Source organism: Sander lucioperca, chromosome 14 (assembly GCF_008315115.2).
Source record: "Sander lucioperca isolate FBNREF2018 chromosome 14, SLUC_FBN_1.2, whole genome shotgun sequence".
NCBI lineage: Eukaryota > Metazoa > Chordata > Actinopteri > Perciformes > Percidae > Sander > Sander lucioperca.
Genome location: NC_050186.1, coordinates 23,784,816 through 23,804,004, shown reverse-complemented (window position 1 = coordinate 23,804,004; position 19,189 = coordinate 23,784,816). Strand labels below are relative to the sequence as shown.

The 19,189-nt window shown below is 41.0% G+C and overlaps 1 pseudogene; it reads right to left on the bottom strand.

The window, feature by feature from the left end:
- LOC118493108 overlaps positions 1-18,554 on the bottom strand; it is a 27,914-nt pseudogene extending 9,360 nt beyond the window's left edge.
- Between the last annotated feature and the right edge of the window lie 635 nt (positions 18,555-19,189).

Below are 19,189 nucleotides of genomic sequence, written 5' to 3'. Positions count from 1 at the left end.
CAATCGCAACCGTTGAGGCGGGCTTTACACCAATCACAACCATTGAGGCGGGCTTTACACCAATCACAACCATTGAGGCGGGCTTTACACCAATCGCAACCGTTGAGGCGGGCTTTACACCAATCACAACCGTTGAGGCGGGCTTTACACCAATCACAACCGTTGAGGCGGGCTTTACACCAATCACAACCGTTGAGGCGGGCTTTACGCGAGCCGATAGCACAGTGACGGCGAGCAGCTTTTTGTTTCAACATGACGGCTACTGAAGAGCAGCGTCAACTGGATCGTTGGTCTGATTGGTTGGACTGTCCAATGGCGCCCAGAGGTATTTGAGCGGCGTCCGTTGGTGACGCCCCTTTGGAAATGAACTGTCAATGAACCTTCCCCAGACCTACTCTCAGTTACAGCTGAGAAGGGTCTGCTGTCAACCAGGCGATTGAATTTCATGAATATCGACTCAAAGGAAATACGTTCGTTCTCATTGGATTTTCTCTTGATCCATATACGGCTTGTGCGATAAACGCTGATGGAAACGTTATTTGAATAAATACTGAATTGTGATTAAGTTTTAGGTCATTTTATGGTTGCAACCCGCCACAAAACAAAGAAGTTTTAGTTCATTTCCGCCCAGTATTTCCTCTCTGTTTGCACACACGGCGGGCGTCAACAAAGACAGATGGAAGTGGACGAACGAGGAGACGAGAGACTTTTTGAATTTAATTTACGAGCAAAATATGACGCTGTCGTTCCCACACCACAGGCCGCCTCCGTTGTCGTCGGGCATTTACGTGCATCTGCATCATCATAGCAACGTGTTGATAGCGTCGTTGTTGTCTTATTATAGCGTGATATGGCGCTATCAGCTGGCACATAAGCTCTGTTACAACTGGTGCAGTATTGATCATTTGTTGGTAGATGGTGCGATCCATTTTGTCTAGCAAAACTTTGTTCGCAAATATTAGCTTGAATGTTGTGCGATTCAGTGCGAAAATGAACGGAAACACCTTAAAATGCCTCAAATTAATTCGATATACCAATATGACCGCAAAACAGCACATGACGTCATTACGCAACAGGTTTTTATTCACTTTAAAGCCGTTGGATGGAAACACACTTTCACCAGCTTTATTTACCGAACTTCAGATAACTTGATTGACACGTGGATGGAAACTTAGCTAGTGACATGCTTTAATTTAAGAGGAAAAAGTCAAATATTCTGACTGTATTATTGCATGTCTCATTTAGCTTCCTCACTGACAGTTTGGGCCTCATAAAGCCCCCCAAAAAGTCAGCAACAAAAGATCCTTAGCCATCATAGAAAGAAAGCACCAAAAACATAGTAAAAAGCCACAGACTTGTCTAAAAAAGTAGATATTATCGGCCAATATTAGGCATTTTTCAAACTATCGGTATTAGCATTTATAAACGGCCGTTATGTGAATATTTAAAAAATAAAATAAAAACAGACGAAACCCCCTTCAGCCATGTTCTGAGTGTTGGCGTTGCGTAGTCTGTCCACCAGAGGACGCTCTACAACCTCCCTGTTGTTAAACCCTTTAAGTTTCATATCTTATCTTAAGTTTGTATTTTTATACATTTTATTTATCAGAACTTTAATATATTTTGATGTTCTGTTGTGACAATAAAACAAACTAGTTAATTTTTAAACTGTGTTATATTATTTTAGTGAGGACTCATAAAGAACTACAAATAACTAATGTTAGGGAGATCTGTTTATGTTTTGTTACGCGTTGCTGGATTCTTTTTTTAAATATATATCAGGTCTCTGATTTAGCTACAGAGTGAGACCTCTCACTGCTGTAACATCTTTGTTGGCAGTCGCACATGATCAGTAGCTAGGTAAGATCACATGATCAGTAGCTAGGTAAGATCACATGCTCAGTAGCTAGGTAAGATCACATGATCAGTAGCTAGGTAAGATCACATGCTCAGTAGCTAGGTAAGGACTACATGAGCTAGCTAGCTGTTTCTCCAACTTCAGCAGTACAAGGCAGGATTAGCCGGGAGACTTCTTCTAAAAGAGGGCGTACTTCCAACTTTGTGTGAAATACCTGCAGAACAGGGACATGGAAGTAGTTCTTTTGTAGATTATGGTGAACTAGTGTGTTGTAGCAGTGTTTTGCCATTGAGAACGAGCTAGCATGCTAACGGTTAGCCCCCTAGCCCCCTCGTTTTCGGCTAGTGACGTAGAAAGCCGTGCAGATTTTGACCAGCTCACCCAGAGACTGAAGGCAGGACACATTCAGAAACCGTATCTCACTCTAAACAGCATGGATGGATTTTTCAAAGTTTGTATGTGTGTGGAAGCACCAGAGACACAAAATAACTCCCCAAATCCCAGAAAAAGTGATTTTTTCATAATATGGGCACTTTAAAAATCCTTTATCAGTCGGGCTCTATAAAAAAGCGCCACAAAAAATAGGTGGGCCTTGAGTTTTGACACGTGTGCTTTAGAAACCACGTCCGTCCTTCACGCTCTCTGAGACTATGGAGGATAAACCCAGTTCCATATTCCTGTAAGTCTCCGTAGTTCCCTAAAAACCCAGCCCTGTCTAACCAGGAATGCTGCTCTCTTTTTTTAGAAACTGTCTGATGTGTTCAACAGAAGCTGCACATTAACCACAATCTGTGTTTACAGCACCACAACACAAGGTTTTCAGAGTGTCTCAGGGGGCGTTTCTGAGCAGAAACAGAGACTTAGGATGGGGGAAGGTTGTCTATTTCTTTAGGGCTGACCCCCTCTGAGTTGATTAGTCCAGTGGGGGTACTTCTGCTGGTGCCAGGAGGTACGTGGTAAGATTGTTGGCTTGATGTTAAGGCCCAGACACACAGAGCCAACAGCCGACCATCGGCAGTAAAGCCAGTGGGACTGATCAGTCTCCCCGAGTTGGTCCAAAAAGTTCCTCAGAACACCGAAGAGATGAGACGTAATACGTCTCCATAACAGCAGGCGGCGCTAATCTGTATTGTCGCCCAAAAAATGAAAACCGGCGAACGCGTCACGTGGGTCTGGCTTCTCTGGAAATTCACAGCCAGTCTGTCATGGCGGCTCGTTCAGAATACGATCTCATGTTGGACTAAAATAGTTCACCGAAACGTGTTTCTGAAAACATTTTAAGAGAGAAATAGGCCGTGCAGTTGCTGAATCTGTCTTCATTTCAGATCAACAAAGGTCAGTTTAAAAGATTTTGAGAGACTCTAGTCACGCTCATCCCGCTCCCCGTTTCCTGGTTAGCCCTCCACCAATCAGATGGGTCATTTGAGTCCGACTGCCGGCAGTGCCCGCCTCGCCGATTCAACATGTCAAATCGGCCAAAATGAAGGCCGACGGCTCCTCCGACGGACGACGGCACGGAACACACTGAACCGACCGAGTCACCGACCTCCCAGACTGTCCGACGGCCGATTATCAGCTCGGTGTGTAGCTACCTTTTAGGGCGTTTTCACACATGAAAGTCCGAACCAAGGTTCATGTTTTTGTTCCATTGTAACATTTGATCCGGTAAGTTTTGGTTTCACACTGCAGTTATGCAAGCGCACTAAAGATCTCTACGTGACAAAACTACGTCCTGCCGTCATCACACACGTGAGCTGCGTCTCCAGATACTTATAATTGATTGGTTAGTAGAAGGGCTTCCCCGTCCTCTCGTATCCTCTCTCTGTGTCGGAGTTTTTTCAACTAACTGCTGGTCTCCTCTACTGACTGCGGCTCTTTTGGTTTTGTTGTGATGTTGAGAACCAAAGACACTGGAACTTTCTTTCTGGAGAATTTATTCAGAGACAACCGGAAACCTACACTGTACATTTACTACCACTTAACAAATAAACTGCTGATGTATTCTCAGCTCTGATAGCCGACAGCTGTCTCCTCTGAGCTCATTCACCGTCACCGTCACTCTCTCATGTAGCCTACACACTAAGCACCGAGCTATTCCTTAAAGGAGCTTTCCCGGTCTTGTAACACAAGGAGAGCCTGCCAGAGCTTCTTCTATTTGGTCCGAAAGTCTGAACCATCCAAAAAATGCTTTCACACTGTAAACGAACCGGACCATGGTTCAGTTTGGTCCGGACCGAGACCACCTCTTTTGGTCGGACCAAAATTTGGTCTTTTGATCCGGACCGTGGTCCGGGGGAGGTTTCACACCTCCACCCCCACTAATTTTGGTTCGGATCAAACTGAAAAGTCCGAAAGTCCGGACCAAATGAGGTATGTGTGAAAACGCCCTAAGAAACCTTTTATTAATTCACGTATTGCACATCAATTTTTTTTGGCTTACGGAAATGTGAAATTCAGCTCTATTACTACGGAGAATTTCCAGGACACAACTTTAACCCTCCTGTTGTCTTCTCGTCGACCAACCAGCAACTTTTTGGTTTTTCTGAGTCAAAAATTTAAAATTAAACTTTTTTTTTTCAACATTTTGGTTGTCTTTTCCCTGATGTTTTTGCCAGTTTTTCCGACCTTTCTGAAGCTTTTCCGATGTTTTTGTCGATATTTTTGCGTTTTATTTGAAATATTTTTCCACGTTTTTGATGCTTTTTCCAACATTTTAGTCACTTTCTTCAATGTTCTTTTTGTTAAAAATTTTTTTCCAAATGCAATACAATTGAAAAAAAAACAACTAATTCAATGAAAGTAGTGAACTGATTATGTATTTTACTTGTGAAGAATGTTGTATGGAACCATCCCGGTTATTTATTTTGACAATTTTTTTAAACGAAATCCAAATTTCTGATATAGAAACGTTTTGAAAATGGCTCAAATTAGACCCCATGAAGGTTAACACAAGGAAAGGATCTGAACATTTGGTTGCAGCTGAGTCCGGCAGCAATAATGACAACCGTTACCGGTAACCAGACTAGAGTTTAGATTCTCGGCCCGAGCCCGAGGTCCGGCCCGAGCCCGACCGGACCTCGGGTCGACCTCGGGCCGTTATTTTCCGCCACATCCTCGGCCCGGGCCGGACCCTTGATCAAGCAATTTTTTTATCCATTACCTTATTATCCTATTTGGGTGGGGAGAAAGCTATGCCATAATCAGAAATATATATAGGCTATATAAAAGTAACAAATGTGTACAAAAGTTAGGCTGCAGTTACAAAATGCAGCACGTGTCATGCGCGGAGTCTCCTCCTCTCGCATGCATCACACCGGGAGCTTGAAGATGTAAAGAAAAAAAGAAAAACAGGAGAATTAACTTTGAGCAAGTGTGGAGGAAAGTCGGAGGTATGGAAGCAGTTTAAACAAGTCGTGGGCAGTGACAACCAGGGTTCAAAATTAACTTTTTCGTCCACCAGCCCTAATGGCTAGTGAATGTTCAAATTTTACCAGCCACTCAAAGGATTACCATTGCTTTTTGGCTGGTGAGTGTAGTAATCTACCAGCCAATTGCATATTTTACCAGCATTTGGCTGGTAGATGGTGCTAATTTTGAACCCTGGTGACAACAATATGTTGTTCATCATCGTTTCTTTTTTTTTTTACGTTTCTTCATTCGGATCCACTTGGCGATCCGTTCCATTCTGAACTAACAGCAGTTTACAGGCTTCGTCCTTGTTGTATTATTCTAAACGTCGGGTTTAAATCGGGCTCGGGCTCATAATTACAGTTAATGTGTCGGGCCGGGCCGGGCTCGGACGCAACGTGCTCGGGCTCGGACAGGTTCGGGCTTGATTTTTTGGGCCGGTCTAAGCTCTAATCCAGACTCTGCTCTAGCTAATTAAAGTTAATTAAAAGGTTAGTATATGTCAAACAACGACAAAAGAAACCATGGCTGTTGTCTCTCTGGCGTCTGTACATTTACACAAAAATCATTCCGTGTAACTTATGAAGAGTTGTAACTTATGAAGAGTTGGCTGAGCCTGTTCTGAGGCAAAGTACGTGTCTATTTATGCATTAAACGATTCCAGGGGGACGCATTTTAATGTCTTGTTTCATCCAAAAAGATATTCAGTTTATCGTCACATTAGACTAAGAAAAATCAACAAAACTTCATATATAAGAAGCTGGAACAGGAGATCTTTTGGATCTTCTTTTATGCAACAGTTGCATTCATTTTCTGTCAGTTGACTAACTAATTAGTCGACTAGTAGTTTCAGTACGTATTAGTTTGAACTCTGAGGAGTGAAACAACAAGCAACAGCTTTATTTTTTTTAAACCGGACCCTATTTTTCTCATGTTTTATGTGTCTAAGTGACTGATGGGAACAATCTTTAAAATGTGTCCAGTATTGAGCAAGAACGCTGTAACCGGCGGCCGTGAACCGGGCTGTAACGTAACTCTACAGGACAAATGTTCAGCGTCAGTTAGCGTCCACTAAAAGTTCTGTTGTTGCTGCTGACAGACTCAGATTATTAAGTGTCTGACAACATTATGAAAGGATCCCTACAGAGATAGACCTTTTAGTTAAAGAGTAAGATCCTTTTAGTTTAACATGAAACAGCCCCGAAATCACCATCACTAAACTACACCAGACTCCATGTAAATAATCAGTACTTTTAGCGTGTATAGAGCCAGCATATCTCCACCAGACTCCATGTAAATAATCAGGACTTTTAGTGTGTATAGAGCCAGCATATCTCCACCAGACTCCATGTAAATAATCAGGACTTTTAGCATGTATAGAGCCAGCATATCTCCACCAGACTCCATGTAAATAATCAGGACTTTTAGCATGTATAGAGCCAGCATATCTCCACCAGACTCCATGTAAATAATCAGGACTTTTAGCGTGTATAGAGCCAGCATATCTCCACATGTAAAAGTGTTTATTTCAACCAAACCAGAGTGGTGATTGTCCACTTTCAATGAAGTGTATATTACGATGATAAAATTGGGACATGTGCAAACTATCTTACATGCGTCTGCGTCCTCTGAGCGTTGGGACATGTGTGAAGTGTCTTACGTGCGTCTGCGTCCTCTGAGCGTTGGGACATGTAAAGTGTCTTACGTGCGTCTGCGTCCTCTGAGCGTTGGGACATGTGCACACTATCTTACGTGCAGCTGCGTCCTCTGAGCGTTGGGACATGTGTGAAGTGTCTTACGTGTGTCTGCGTCCTCCGTGGCCGGTCTGGACAGGGTCGAGGGAAACTGGAGCAGCAGGAGCAGCAGGATGCAGGACAGCAGCAGCTGGAAGCAGCGCGGCGAAGACATGTTGTCCTCAAACATCAACTCACAGCCTCTTCCAGACTGGGAACACAGAGAGAGACAACCATCGGTCGTTCAGTTAGGTTCACAAGAAGACGAGACGCTCAGGGTTTCCACAGTTTCAGCCACTTACAGTGAACTGTGTTTGGTTTACATTACAGAGGAGCGTTTCCCGAAGCCTACCATCACTCTCAATATTGATTTCCTTCCCTAAAGGAAGCCAATGTTTCCCATGTATTCCACAGACCTAGGTCTGAAACCTATGAAGAATGAACGACAACTTCCTTTCGAACGATCTAAAAAGACATATACATACTGTTTTCCGTCAGATCGTTTATAGATCTCGACAAAAAGTGACATTTTTTTGAAAAAGCGGCAAACATAGAAGAAAGCGACAAAAATGTCAGAAAAAGTGTGTGTGTGTGTGTGTGTGTGTGTGTGTGGGGTAAAGACATTGAAAAATAAATCGACAAAAACATAGAAAAAAAACGTCAAGAGTGATGAACATTGAAAGAAGCGACAAAATGTCAGACAAACGACCAAAATATTTTAAAAAAAAAACGTCAAAAATGCAGAATAAAGTCCCAAAAAACTGCCCAAAATGTCAGCAAAATAATATAATAATGTTGTAATAATACAACAATTTAGCATTAAGCGTGATGTGTGTGTGTATGTGTGTGTGTGTGTGTGTGTGTGTGGGGCCAAAATGCTGGACCCCACAAGTTTAAAGGTCTGTTTGAGGGTTAAGACTTGGTTTTAGGATTAGGGTTAGAATTAGGTTATGGTTAGGGTGAGGGTAAGGGTTAAGGTTAGGCATTTAGTGGTGATGGTTAAGGTTAGGGTAAGGGGCTAGGGAATGCATTATGTCAATGACAGGTCCCCACAAAGATAGTGCCACAAACGTGTGTGTGTGTGTGTGTGTGTGTGTGTGTGTGTGTGTGTGTGATTCTCAGAGAACTGCTGTAAATATATAGGCAGGTGTGATTTGCCAAGGGGGAAGCGTAGGATTCCCCCCTTTCTGGTCTACATATCCCGGCCCCTCAAGTTGATAACAGGTCTTATGGCGTGGCCGGCCGAGTGGCTCTACATCTATATTATTATTAGAAGGAGGATTTCATTCTTGCATGTTTTGTTTTGTTGTGCATCATCAAAAAACCTCCAAATCGCACCCTGTATACATGTGTGTATGTATACATATATATACTGTATATAAAATAGTAAAAATCATGGATCAGTGTTTCCCAAAAAGCCCAAGATGACGTCCTCAAATGTCAAAACCGTCCTAAAACATCCCAGAGCCAGCAGCATGAACTGCACCTCTCCAGCTGTTTAGTCCCGGCTGCTCACACCTGTGCAGCTCTTTCTCAGAGAGCTGAAGACATAACGATGTCCACCATTAAACCTTTGACACCCACCCCCACCCACCCACCCACAGACACACACACACACACACACACACACACACCTGTGACCACTAAATATCTGTTTAGTGTCAAACTGAACAGAGCAGCAGTCAATCACACCGACAGAGACTAAAACAAACACCATTTGCTGACCTGTGTCTCCATGAAGGTGTGAATGGCCCTCTGGTAAATACATTAGTGTGTGTGTGTGTGTGTGTGTGTGTCTTCCTGGGAACCCAATGAACTCGCCGTTCAGAGTTTGGAGCAGTTTAGACAGCGTTGGATATTGGATGATTAAATAAAAATAAAACGACAGCACAATATAAGGTTGGGGGGGGGGGGGGGGGGACTGGCATAGCGCTGATGGCTTTCACTTCCTCTGTGTCTACCCTTCACAATAAAAGCCCGGCTTAAATTCACTTGTTAAGAGGAAACTTAATAAAAAGGCACAAAATCTGATTCTGCAACGTAACATTCCTCTGTCACATAAATGCAGTAGGACAATGTCTTCCTCTGAAGTAGAAGTACACCGTAAGTGAGTAGTATACAGCTGAGTTGCATATTAAGTCCTTCTGTACGGGATTCGTTGTTCGAGGGATCTGATTTCGATTCATACAATCCAGAAGCGGATCTTTCAATATTCGCTCTTTCACCATGGATGTATAATTTACACACATACATATACATATATATATATATAACAAACACACACACACACACACACACACACACACACACACACACGGAGTGGTGAAGGACAGTGAATGCAACATCATCGTCTTATGAGGCTCGTAAACAAGATGGGACGCTGGTTGGCTGCAATCGCCGAGCCCTCTGGCTGGACGTCGCCATGGAAACGAATCAGTCTGTCACATTCAGCGGCGGACTGAATGTGTACACGTGTATGTGGCGTCCCCCCCCGAGTAGGACGAGCAGAACAGAGTTTATGAAGCCATAATTAATACACTACACGTATGGACTACACACTTAACTTAATTAGGCTCTTTGAGAGAATGGAGCTGTATGGTGCTGCAGAGCTTTCTAAGTAGTGTATGTCCAGTCAGGGGCCTGGAGGCTACACTGGTGGGGGGGGGTGCGTCCATCTCTTGTGTGTGTCGGGAGTGTGTGTAAGTCTGTCTCTGTATGTGTGCGTGCATGGGGAGTGTGTGTGTGTTAGTCTGTGTCTGTATGTGTGCGTGCGTGGGGAGTGTGTGCGTGTGTGTGTGTGTGTGTGTGTGTGTGTGTGTGTGTAAGTCTGTATGTATGCGTGTGTGCGTGGGCAGTGTGTGTATGTGAGGAGTGAGTGTGTGTGTGTGTGTGTGTGTGTGTGTGGGAAGTGCGTGCGTGCGTGCGTGTGTGTGTAAGTCTGTGTCTGTATGTGTATGTATATGGGGAGTGTGTGTGTGTGTGTAAGTCTGTGTCTGTATGCGTGTGTGCGTGGGCAGTGTGTGTATGTGAGGAGTGAGTGTGTGTGTGTCTGTATGCGTGCGTGCGTGGGCAGTGTGTGTATGTGAGGAGTGAGTGTGTGTGTGTCTGTATGTGTGCGTGCGTGGGGAGTGTGTGTATGTGGGGAGTGTGTGTGTGTGTGTGTACGTGGGGAGTATGTGTGTGTGTGTGTGTGTGTAAGTCTGTGTCTGTATGTGTGTGTGTGTGTGTGTGTAAGTCTGTGTCTGTATGTGTGTGTGTGTGTGTGTGTGTGTGTGTGTGTAAGTCTGTGTCTGTATGTGTGTGTGTGTGTGTGTGTGTGTGTATGTGTGTGTGAGAGAGAGTTAGGGCTGCACTACATGAGAAAAATACGCGCTATGCAATAACCTTGTTGAATATTGGGCATAAACGTAGCAAAAGATATTCATTTTTAAACAGTGTAGATGTAGCCTTTAATCCTCTCTACCCTCCATCTTAAATACCTCTCCTCCACCCTAACCCCGTTTAACTTCCCGTGCCGGAGCCGTCACCTACACGCCAGATTCTGCAGCCGGCCGGCAGCTCGGAATAGTTTTCATACCAACACTTGGTCCATCTGAGCCGCATGACAGCACACGCAGAGACAGGAAGAGAGAATCCTGAGCTCATTCAGGAGGTGGAAGGCTGTAAAACCAGGTCGGGCTGCAACTAACCATTATTCTCATCATGGATGTATGTGTGGATTATCTTCTGGATGAATGGATTAGTTTTCTGGTCTCTAAAATGTCAGAAAATGGTGAAAAATGTGGATCAGTGTTTCCCAAAAAGCCCAAGATGACATCCTCAAATGTTGTTTTGTCCACAACTCAAAGATATTCAGTTTTCCTGTCACAGAGGAGAGAAGAGACTAGAACAATATTCACATTTAACAAGCTGACGTCACACAAGTTTGACTGTTTGACTTCATAAAGCCCTCCATAACCAGGCTCCTTCCTACCTCACAGACCTGCTCCACGTGATGCCCTCTGTCCCGAAAAGACTCTAACACCTCCCTGTAAGACCAGCACGCCCATGGGCGCACAGATGGGCGCAGGTGCATTTGCTATTCAAACGACGCGGGCGCTGGACGGGAAACTAACAACTGCGTCGGTCTTAAGCTGCCAGTAAAGCCAGTGTGACTGATCAGTCTCCCCGAGTTGGTCCAAAAAGTTCCTCAGAACACCGAAGAGACGAGACGTAATACGTCTCCATAACAGCAGGCGGCGCTAATCTGGATTGTCGCACAAAAAATGAAAACCAGCAGCTGATTGGACGAACGCGTCACGTGGGTCTGGTTTCTCCAGGAAATTCACAGCCAAACTGTCATGGCAGCTCGTTCAGAATACGATCTCATATTGGACTAAAATAGTTCACCGAAACGTGTTTCTGAAAACATTTTAAGAGAGAAATAGGCCGTGCAGCTGCTGAATCTGTCTTCATTTCATTTAAATTTAATTTAAAAGATTTTCGTCAGATTTTGAGAGACTCTGGTCACGCTCATCTCGCTCCCCGTTTCCGGGTTAGCTCTCCACCAATCAGATGGGTCATTTGAGTCCGACTGCCGGCAGTGCCCGCCTTCTGATTCAACAAGTCAAATCGGCCAAAATGAAGGCCGACGGCTCCTCCAACAGACGACGGCACGGAACACACCGAACAGACTCGAGTCACCGACCTCGCCAGACGGCCGATTATCGGCTCGGTGTGTCAGCACCTTTAAACTAGTAAAGACGCTTGCACCAGGCTTTGCGCTGCGCTGGGTGCAAGATATAGTTGCAAGATAGTTATTGTTATTCTTATACTGTATTTTTTTCTATACTGTATTTTTTATACCACTTTATTTGTTTTGTAAGCTGCTAAAATCTGCTGCTGGAAATCTAATTTCCTTGCGGGAGTCATCCCAAAAGGATCAATAAAGAGAAGTCTAAGTCTAAGATAGGGCCCACGGAGAGTTTATCTGAAAGGATCCAACATGGAGGATGGAGAAGAAGCTGTTAGGTCTGAGTGCAGCTGCACATGTACCAATAGGAACAAATGAACAGCAGGTTTGGAGGATGAGTCACCCTCCAAACCTGCTTAGAAGAGCCCATTCTTTGCCATCAGTAGCAACAGGGTGATATAAGGTAGTTAGTTATTTTTGTCTTTTCTCTACTCCTGTATTAAATAAATGTTGAACTCAAATTAATGAAGTGCAGTGTTAGGCTATTTATTTATTTATTCATCTACACACGCCGCGCTTGCTCATAGGCTACTTTTTATTTGATTTATATTTTTAAAGAGACCCCCACTAAGATGAAATCATAATTCCAACCCTGAGGATGAGGGTGGGTAACAGATTGAGATACCTCAGTATGGGGGCGTGTTACAGTGAGTCACACTCTTCATGCACACTCCACATATCCCGTCCTGCAGCTAGGTGACGATTTACCAGCCCAGAGGAGCCAGATCGCTGTCAGAAAGGCCGCGCTGCTGCTGCTGCTGCTGCTGCTGCTGCTGCTGCTGGGAAGGGAGCGACAAACTGAGCTTCAACTAGGCCTGGGCGATATGCATGGGCGTCAGTTTGGTTTGAAATGTGCTGGGGACAGAGACTGATTCAGAAGTACATTTCCAGAAGTGCTGGGTACAATGACGCATTCATTTTTTTTCTCTTTTTTGCGCAGGTCATGTTCTGAAAGATGCTGTCCTGTAGCTTACTAATGAATAAAAACGTGGTTTAATGTACGTAAACAATGATCAATGATTACCAAATTTATCTCTCATATTGCTCCTCATAACCACTGAAAACTGTCAAAAAATCAAACCCAAACTCCAATTATTATGGCCGTTATCTGACATTAAGCGTTTCTGCTTCACATTTTCAGCAGGGCAGCGGAGCGGCTGTGGGTTGACTCCCCACGGCTCTCATGGGCTTTATAAGTCCTAACGTGAAAAAGCTTAACGTGGTTTAATGTACCTAAACAACGACCAATCATCACCACATTTCTGGTTAGATTTTTTGACAGTTTTCCGTGGTTATGAGGAGCAATATGAGAGAGACATTTGGTAATCACTGATCATTGTTTAGGTAAGCTACAAGCTTTTTCCTCGCCATAGGCGCCAATGAAGAAGACAACGCTAATGTGAGATAACTTCTATAATCGTTGGATTTTTGTTTAATTCTTTTGACAGACTTAAGTGTTTATTTCAAAAAAAGTGGTGGGTACAAAATGACTCATGACGAAATCTGGTAGGTACGTGTATCCACCGTCCCCACCGAAATAGACGCCTATGGCGATATGGAGAAAATCAAATATCACAATATTTTTCACCAAATACCTACCGCAACGATATTGTAGGGTTGACTATTGGTGCTTTCACAAAATATGTACACAATGAGATTTAAGATGAATAATCATCAGTAATGTGGATATAATGTCTAAGTGGGTAAAGGAAAATAATAGAAGAGCTACAACAGTCTGGTAAGTTCAGATAATGACATCACTTTACTGTAATGCAGCCTTTAAAACCAGGAAAACACACTTATGTCATATTACGATATGACGATATCCAAAATCTAAGACCATATCTAGTCTCATATCACAATATCGATATAATATCGATATATTGCCCAGCTCTAGTTTCAACTACAAGACGTACTGTAGCTGTTATATCGTACTAATACTATATTTAATATGTTAAGTGTTTACATCAGTAGTGTCAAACTCAACTTCACTACGGGACACACTGGAAAGTAAGACTCCCATCCAGAGACAGACCCGTTTAGTTTACTGACATGCCTTTCTTCCTCCCATCCATCCATCCCATCCATCCATCCAATCCATCCATCCCATCATCCATCCAATCCATCCATCCATCCATCCATCCATCCATCCCATCCATCCAATCCAATCCATCCATCCAATCATCCATCCATCCAATCCATCCATCCATCCATCCATCCCATCCAATCCATCCCATCCATCCATCCCATCCATCCAATCCATTCATCCAATCCATCCATCCCATCCGTCCATCCATCCCATCCATCCATCCAGAGGTGCAACGATGAATCAATTAATCGATTAGTTGTCAACTATTAAATTAATCGCCAACTATTTTGATAATCGATCAATCGTTTGAGTCATTTTTTTATTAAAAAAAATAAGATTTCTCTGATTCCAGCTTGTTAAATGTGAATATCTTCTAGTTTCTTCTCTCCTCTGTGACAGTAAACTGAATATCTTTTGAGTTTTGGACAACACAAGACATTTGAGGACGTCCTCTTAGGCTTTGGGAAACTCTGATCCACATTTTTCACCAAATTTTGACATTTTTATAGATCAAACAACTAATCAATTAAATCGAGAAAATAATCGACAGATTAATCGACTGTGAAAATAATCGTTAGTTGCAGCCCTACATCCATCCATCCATGAAAATGGTGAAACATGTGGCTCAGAGTTTCCCAAAAAGCCCAAGATGACGTCCTCAAATATTGTGTTTTGACCCCAACTCAAAGATATTCATACCACAAGTTTATTATCAATTAGCGATCATTAGTATTTTGTTTTTATATTGCAGTAGTAGGGCCTACTTTTACCCAAGAAAAAAACAAACATGAATTTGCTATCTCTAAAACAGACTTTTAATGTTACTTCTAAAGTAGTATTTGGGCATCATTTCTACTTTTACTACTACTAGTAACTCACAGTAAGCCTGGAGGATCTGAATACTTCTTCCACATCTGGAAAACACAGAAACTATAACTGTGCCATGAACAAACAGCCAAGAAAAGAGCCACTGAAGTCTAAAATATGATGCTTGGTTATTATATTAAACTACCCAAGAGTATAAAATGACATGATGTGATGATGTAATGAAGTATTTTGATCTGGAAAACACAGAAACTAACAGCTAACTCGGCAAAGTAAAAACTGTCTGAAGTATTTTGTTTTTATAGTGCAGAATAACTCGAATCCAGGTAAACAATATAAACAGTCTACCTCTAACCAGATCTTTGATCGTTACTTGTAATGAAGTATTTTGACATAGTTTCTACTTTTACTTTCGAGAAGTTAAGTAGCCTGAGGTATCTGAATACTTCTTCCACATCTGGAAAACACAGAAACTTGTGTCCCATGAACAAACCGCTCACTGTGCAGATAAAAGAGCCACTGAAGTCTAAAATATGATGCTCGGTTATATATTAAACTATCCAACAGTATATCAAAGACAGGATACATTGTACTTTTACATAAACAATGCTTCAACGCAGGACTTTTACTTGTAACGGAGTATTTTGTTGTAAAAAACACAGAAACAAACGGCTCACCGTACAAAGAAAAAAACTCTCTGAAGTAACGCAGCTTACAGAGAACAAGTATTGAGTGTAGAAAAGCCTTTACAGGTACTTCTAAATCAAGTATTCTGACTTGAACTTCAGTATGCTTTCAATGCAGGAGTTTAACTTGGAACAGAGTATTTTGTTCTGGAAAACACAGAAACTAACAGAAACTGAATTGCTCCCTCTGCAAATAAGTAACTAACTGAAGTAGCCTGAAGGATCTGAATACTTATTTGTATCTGGAAAACACTGAAACTAGTTTCTAAACTACTCTGTCCCATGAAAAAACTGCTCACTGAAGAGCCACTAAAGTCCTAAATGAAATGCTTCCACATCTGGAAAACACAGAAACAAACTGCTCACTGTGCAAAAAAACAAACAAACAGTGAAGTATTGCAGCTTACAGAGAGTAGTATAGAGTAGAAAAGCCTGTACAGTTACTTCTATATGTTCTAATGAAGTATTTTGTTTGTCTAGTGCACCATAGACTGTATAAAACTACTTATACTTGTAATGAAGTATTTTGTTTGTCTAGTGAACCATATACTATATAAAACTACTTATACTTGTAATGAAGTATTTTGTTTGTCTAGTGCACCATATACTATATAAAACTACTTATACTTGTAATGAAGTATTTTGTTTGTCTAGTGCACCATATACTATATAAAACTACTTATACTTGTAATGAAGTATTTTGTCTAGTGCACCATACTGTATAAAACTACTTATACTTGTAATGAAGTATTTTGTCTAGTGCACCATACTGTATAAAACTACTTATACTTGTAATGAAGTATTTTGTTTGTCTAGTGCACCATATACTATATAAAACTACTTATACTTGTAATGAAGTATTTTGTTTGTCCAGTGCACCATATACTATATAAAACTACTTATACTTGTAATGAAGTATTTTGTCTAGTGCACCATACTGTATAAAACTACTTATACTTGTAATGAAGTATTTTGTTTGTCTAGTGCACCATATACTGTATAAAACTACTTATACTTGTAATGAAGTATTTTGTTTGTCTAGTGCACCATATACTATATAAAACTACTTATACTTGTAATGAAGTATTTTGTTTGTCTAGTGCACCATATACTATATAAAACTACTTATACTTGTAATGAAGTATTTTGTTTGTCTAGTGCACCATACTGTATAAAACTACTTATACTTGTAATGAAGTATTTTGTTTGTCTAGTGCACCATATACTATATAAAACTACTTATACTTGTAATGAAGTATTTTGTTTGTCTAGTGCACCATATACTATATAAAACTACTTATACTTGTAATGAAGTATTTTGTCTAGTGCACCATACTGTATAAAACTACTTATACTTGTAATGAAGTATTTTGTTTGTGTAGTGCACCATATACTATATAAAACTACTTATACTTGTAATGAAGTATTTTGTCTAGTGCACCATACTGTATAAAACTACTTATACTTGTAATGAAGTATTTTGTTTGTCTAGTGCACCATATACTATATAAAACTACTTATACTTGTAATGAAGTATTTTGTTTGTCTAGTGCACCATAGACTATATAAAACTACTTATACTTGTAATGAAGTATTTTGTTTGTCTAGTGCACCATATACTATATAAAACTACTTATACTTGTAATGAAGTATTTTGTTTGTCTAGTGCACCATAGACTGTATAAAACTACTTATACTTGTAATTAAGTATTTTGTTTGTCTAGTGCACCATATACTATATAAAACTACTTATACTTGTAATGAAGTATTTTGTTTGTCTAGTGCACCATAGACTGTATAAAACTACTTATACTTGTAATGAAGTATTTTGTTTGTCTAGTGCACCATATACTATATAAAACTACTTATACTTGTAATGAAGTATTTTGTTTGTCTAGTGCACCATAGACTGTATAAAACTACTTATACTTGTAATGAAGTATTTTGTTTGTCTAGTGCACCATATACTATATAAAACTACTTATACTTGTAATGAAGTATTTTGTTTGTCTAGTGCACCATATACTATATAAAACTACTTATACTTGTAATGAAGTATTTTGTTTGTCTAGTGCACCATATACTGTATAAAACTACTTATACTTGTAATGAAGTATTTTGTTTGTCTAGTGCACCATATACTATATAAAACTACTTATACTTGTAATGAAGTATTTTGTTTGTCTAGTGCACCATATACTATATAAAACTACTTATACTTGTAATGAAGTATTTTGTTTGTCTAGTGCACCATAGACTGTATAAAACTACTTATACTTGTAATGAAGTATTTTGTTTGTCTAGTGCACCATACTGTATAAAACTACTTATACTTGTAATGAAGTATTTTGTTTGTCTAGTGCACCATAGACTATATAAAACTACTTATACTTGTAATGAAGTATTTTGTTTGTCTAGTGCACCATATACTATATAAAACTACTTATACTTGTAATGAAGTATTTTGTTTGTCTAGTGCACCATAGACTGTATAAAACTACTTATACTTGTAATGAAGTATTTTGTTTGTCTAGTGCACCATATACTATATAAAACTACTTATACTTGTAATGAAGTATTTTGTTTGTCTAGTGCACCATAGACTGTATAAAACTACTTATACTTGTAATGAAGTATTTGTTTGTCTAGTGCACCATATACTATATAAAACTACTTATACTTGTAATGAAGTATTTTGTTTGTCTAGTGCACCATAGACTGTATAAAACTACTTATACTTGTAATGAAGTATTTTGTTTGTCTAGTGCACCATATACTATATAAAACTACTTATACTTGTAATGAAGTATTTTGTTTGTCTAGTGCACCATAGACTGTATAAAACTACTTATACTTGTAATGAAGTATTTTGTTTGTCTAGTGCACCACAGACTGTATAAAACTACTTATACTTGTAATGAAGTATTTTGTTCTGGAAAACACATAAACAAACGGCTCACTGTGCAAAAAAACAACCAGACCCTCTGATGTAACGCAGTTTAAAAGAAAACGAGTATTAGCCTAAGAGTAGAAAAGTATAATTTGAAGGAGGAAAGGAGTTTTAGGCTACCTGTGAATCGGTCCACAGCTCGCTGTTAAATCCGAGGACGTGGAGGCAAAGCCGGGGGAAAGCAAAGGTTACGTCCGTCGGGAGCTGCGGTCCGGAGGGAAAAACTGTCTGTATCTGCGGAGGAAAAACTGTATCTGCGGAGGTAGCTGCGGGGGGAAAAAATTGACTGTATCTGCGGAGGAAAAACTGTCTGTATCTGCCGAGGTAAAAGCTACAGACTGAGTTAAAAACTCACTTGTGCACCGGACGTTTGGGTTTCTCCTGACTGATTTAAAATGACCTCATCGCGCGGCGTTGTTACTCCAAAGCTCGGCGAACTCCCGGAGAGAGAGAAAACGTGGGGAAAAAAACTCCTCTCGTTGACGGTATAATGTGTCTCGATAAACAGTCCGAGGGAAGAACCGCCTTCAGTGGGAGTTTCCTCCTACACACTAGCTCTAGTTAACCCCCCACCACTCGATTAACACCCCTGTGTTATCTATTAATTGACTCCATTTTCCGAGTGGCGCAACCCAGCCTTGCGCACGGTGCACGGTGCACGGTGCACGGACCTCCTCCCCCCAGGGTCTGTGTTCCTCCCTCCCCTTCCCTCCCCGGAAGGGAAAGGATTTCCTCTCCTTTACATTCCTGCTGTGCATGATCCTGATCCTATCGATCTGTTTTCATTTGGTCACTCAGCCTTGGTTTGTACGGAAGCCCATTTACGCCAATGTGATGGGAAAAAAGAGCCTGTAAGTTATTATATTGAGAAACTTTCTTCAAATAATGACTTAGTACCTCAAAATAAT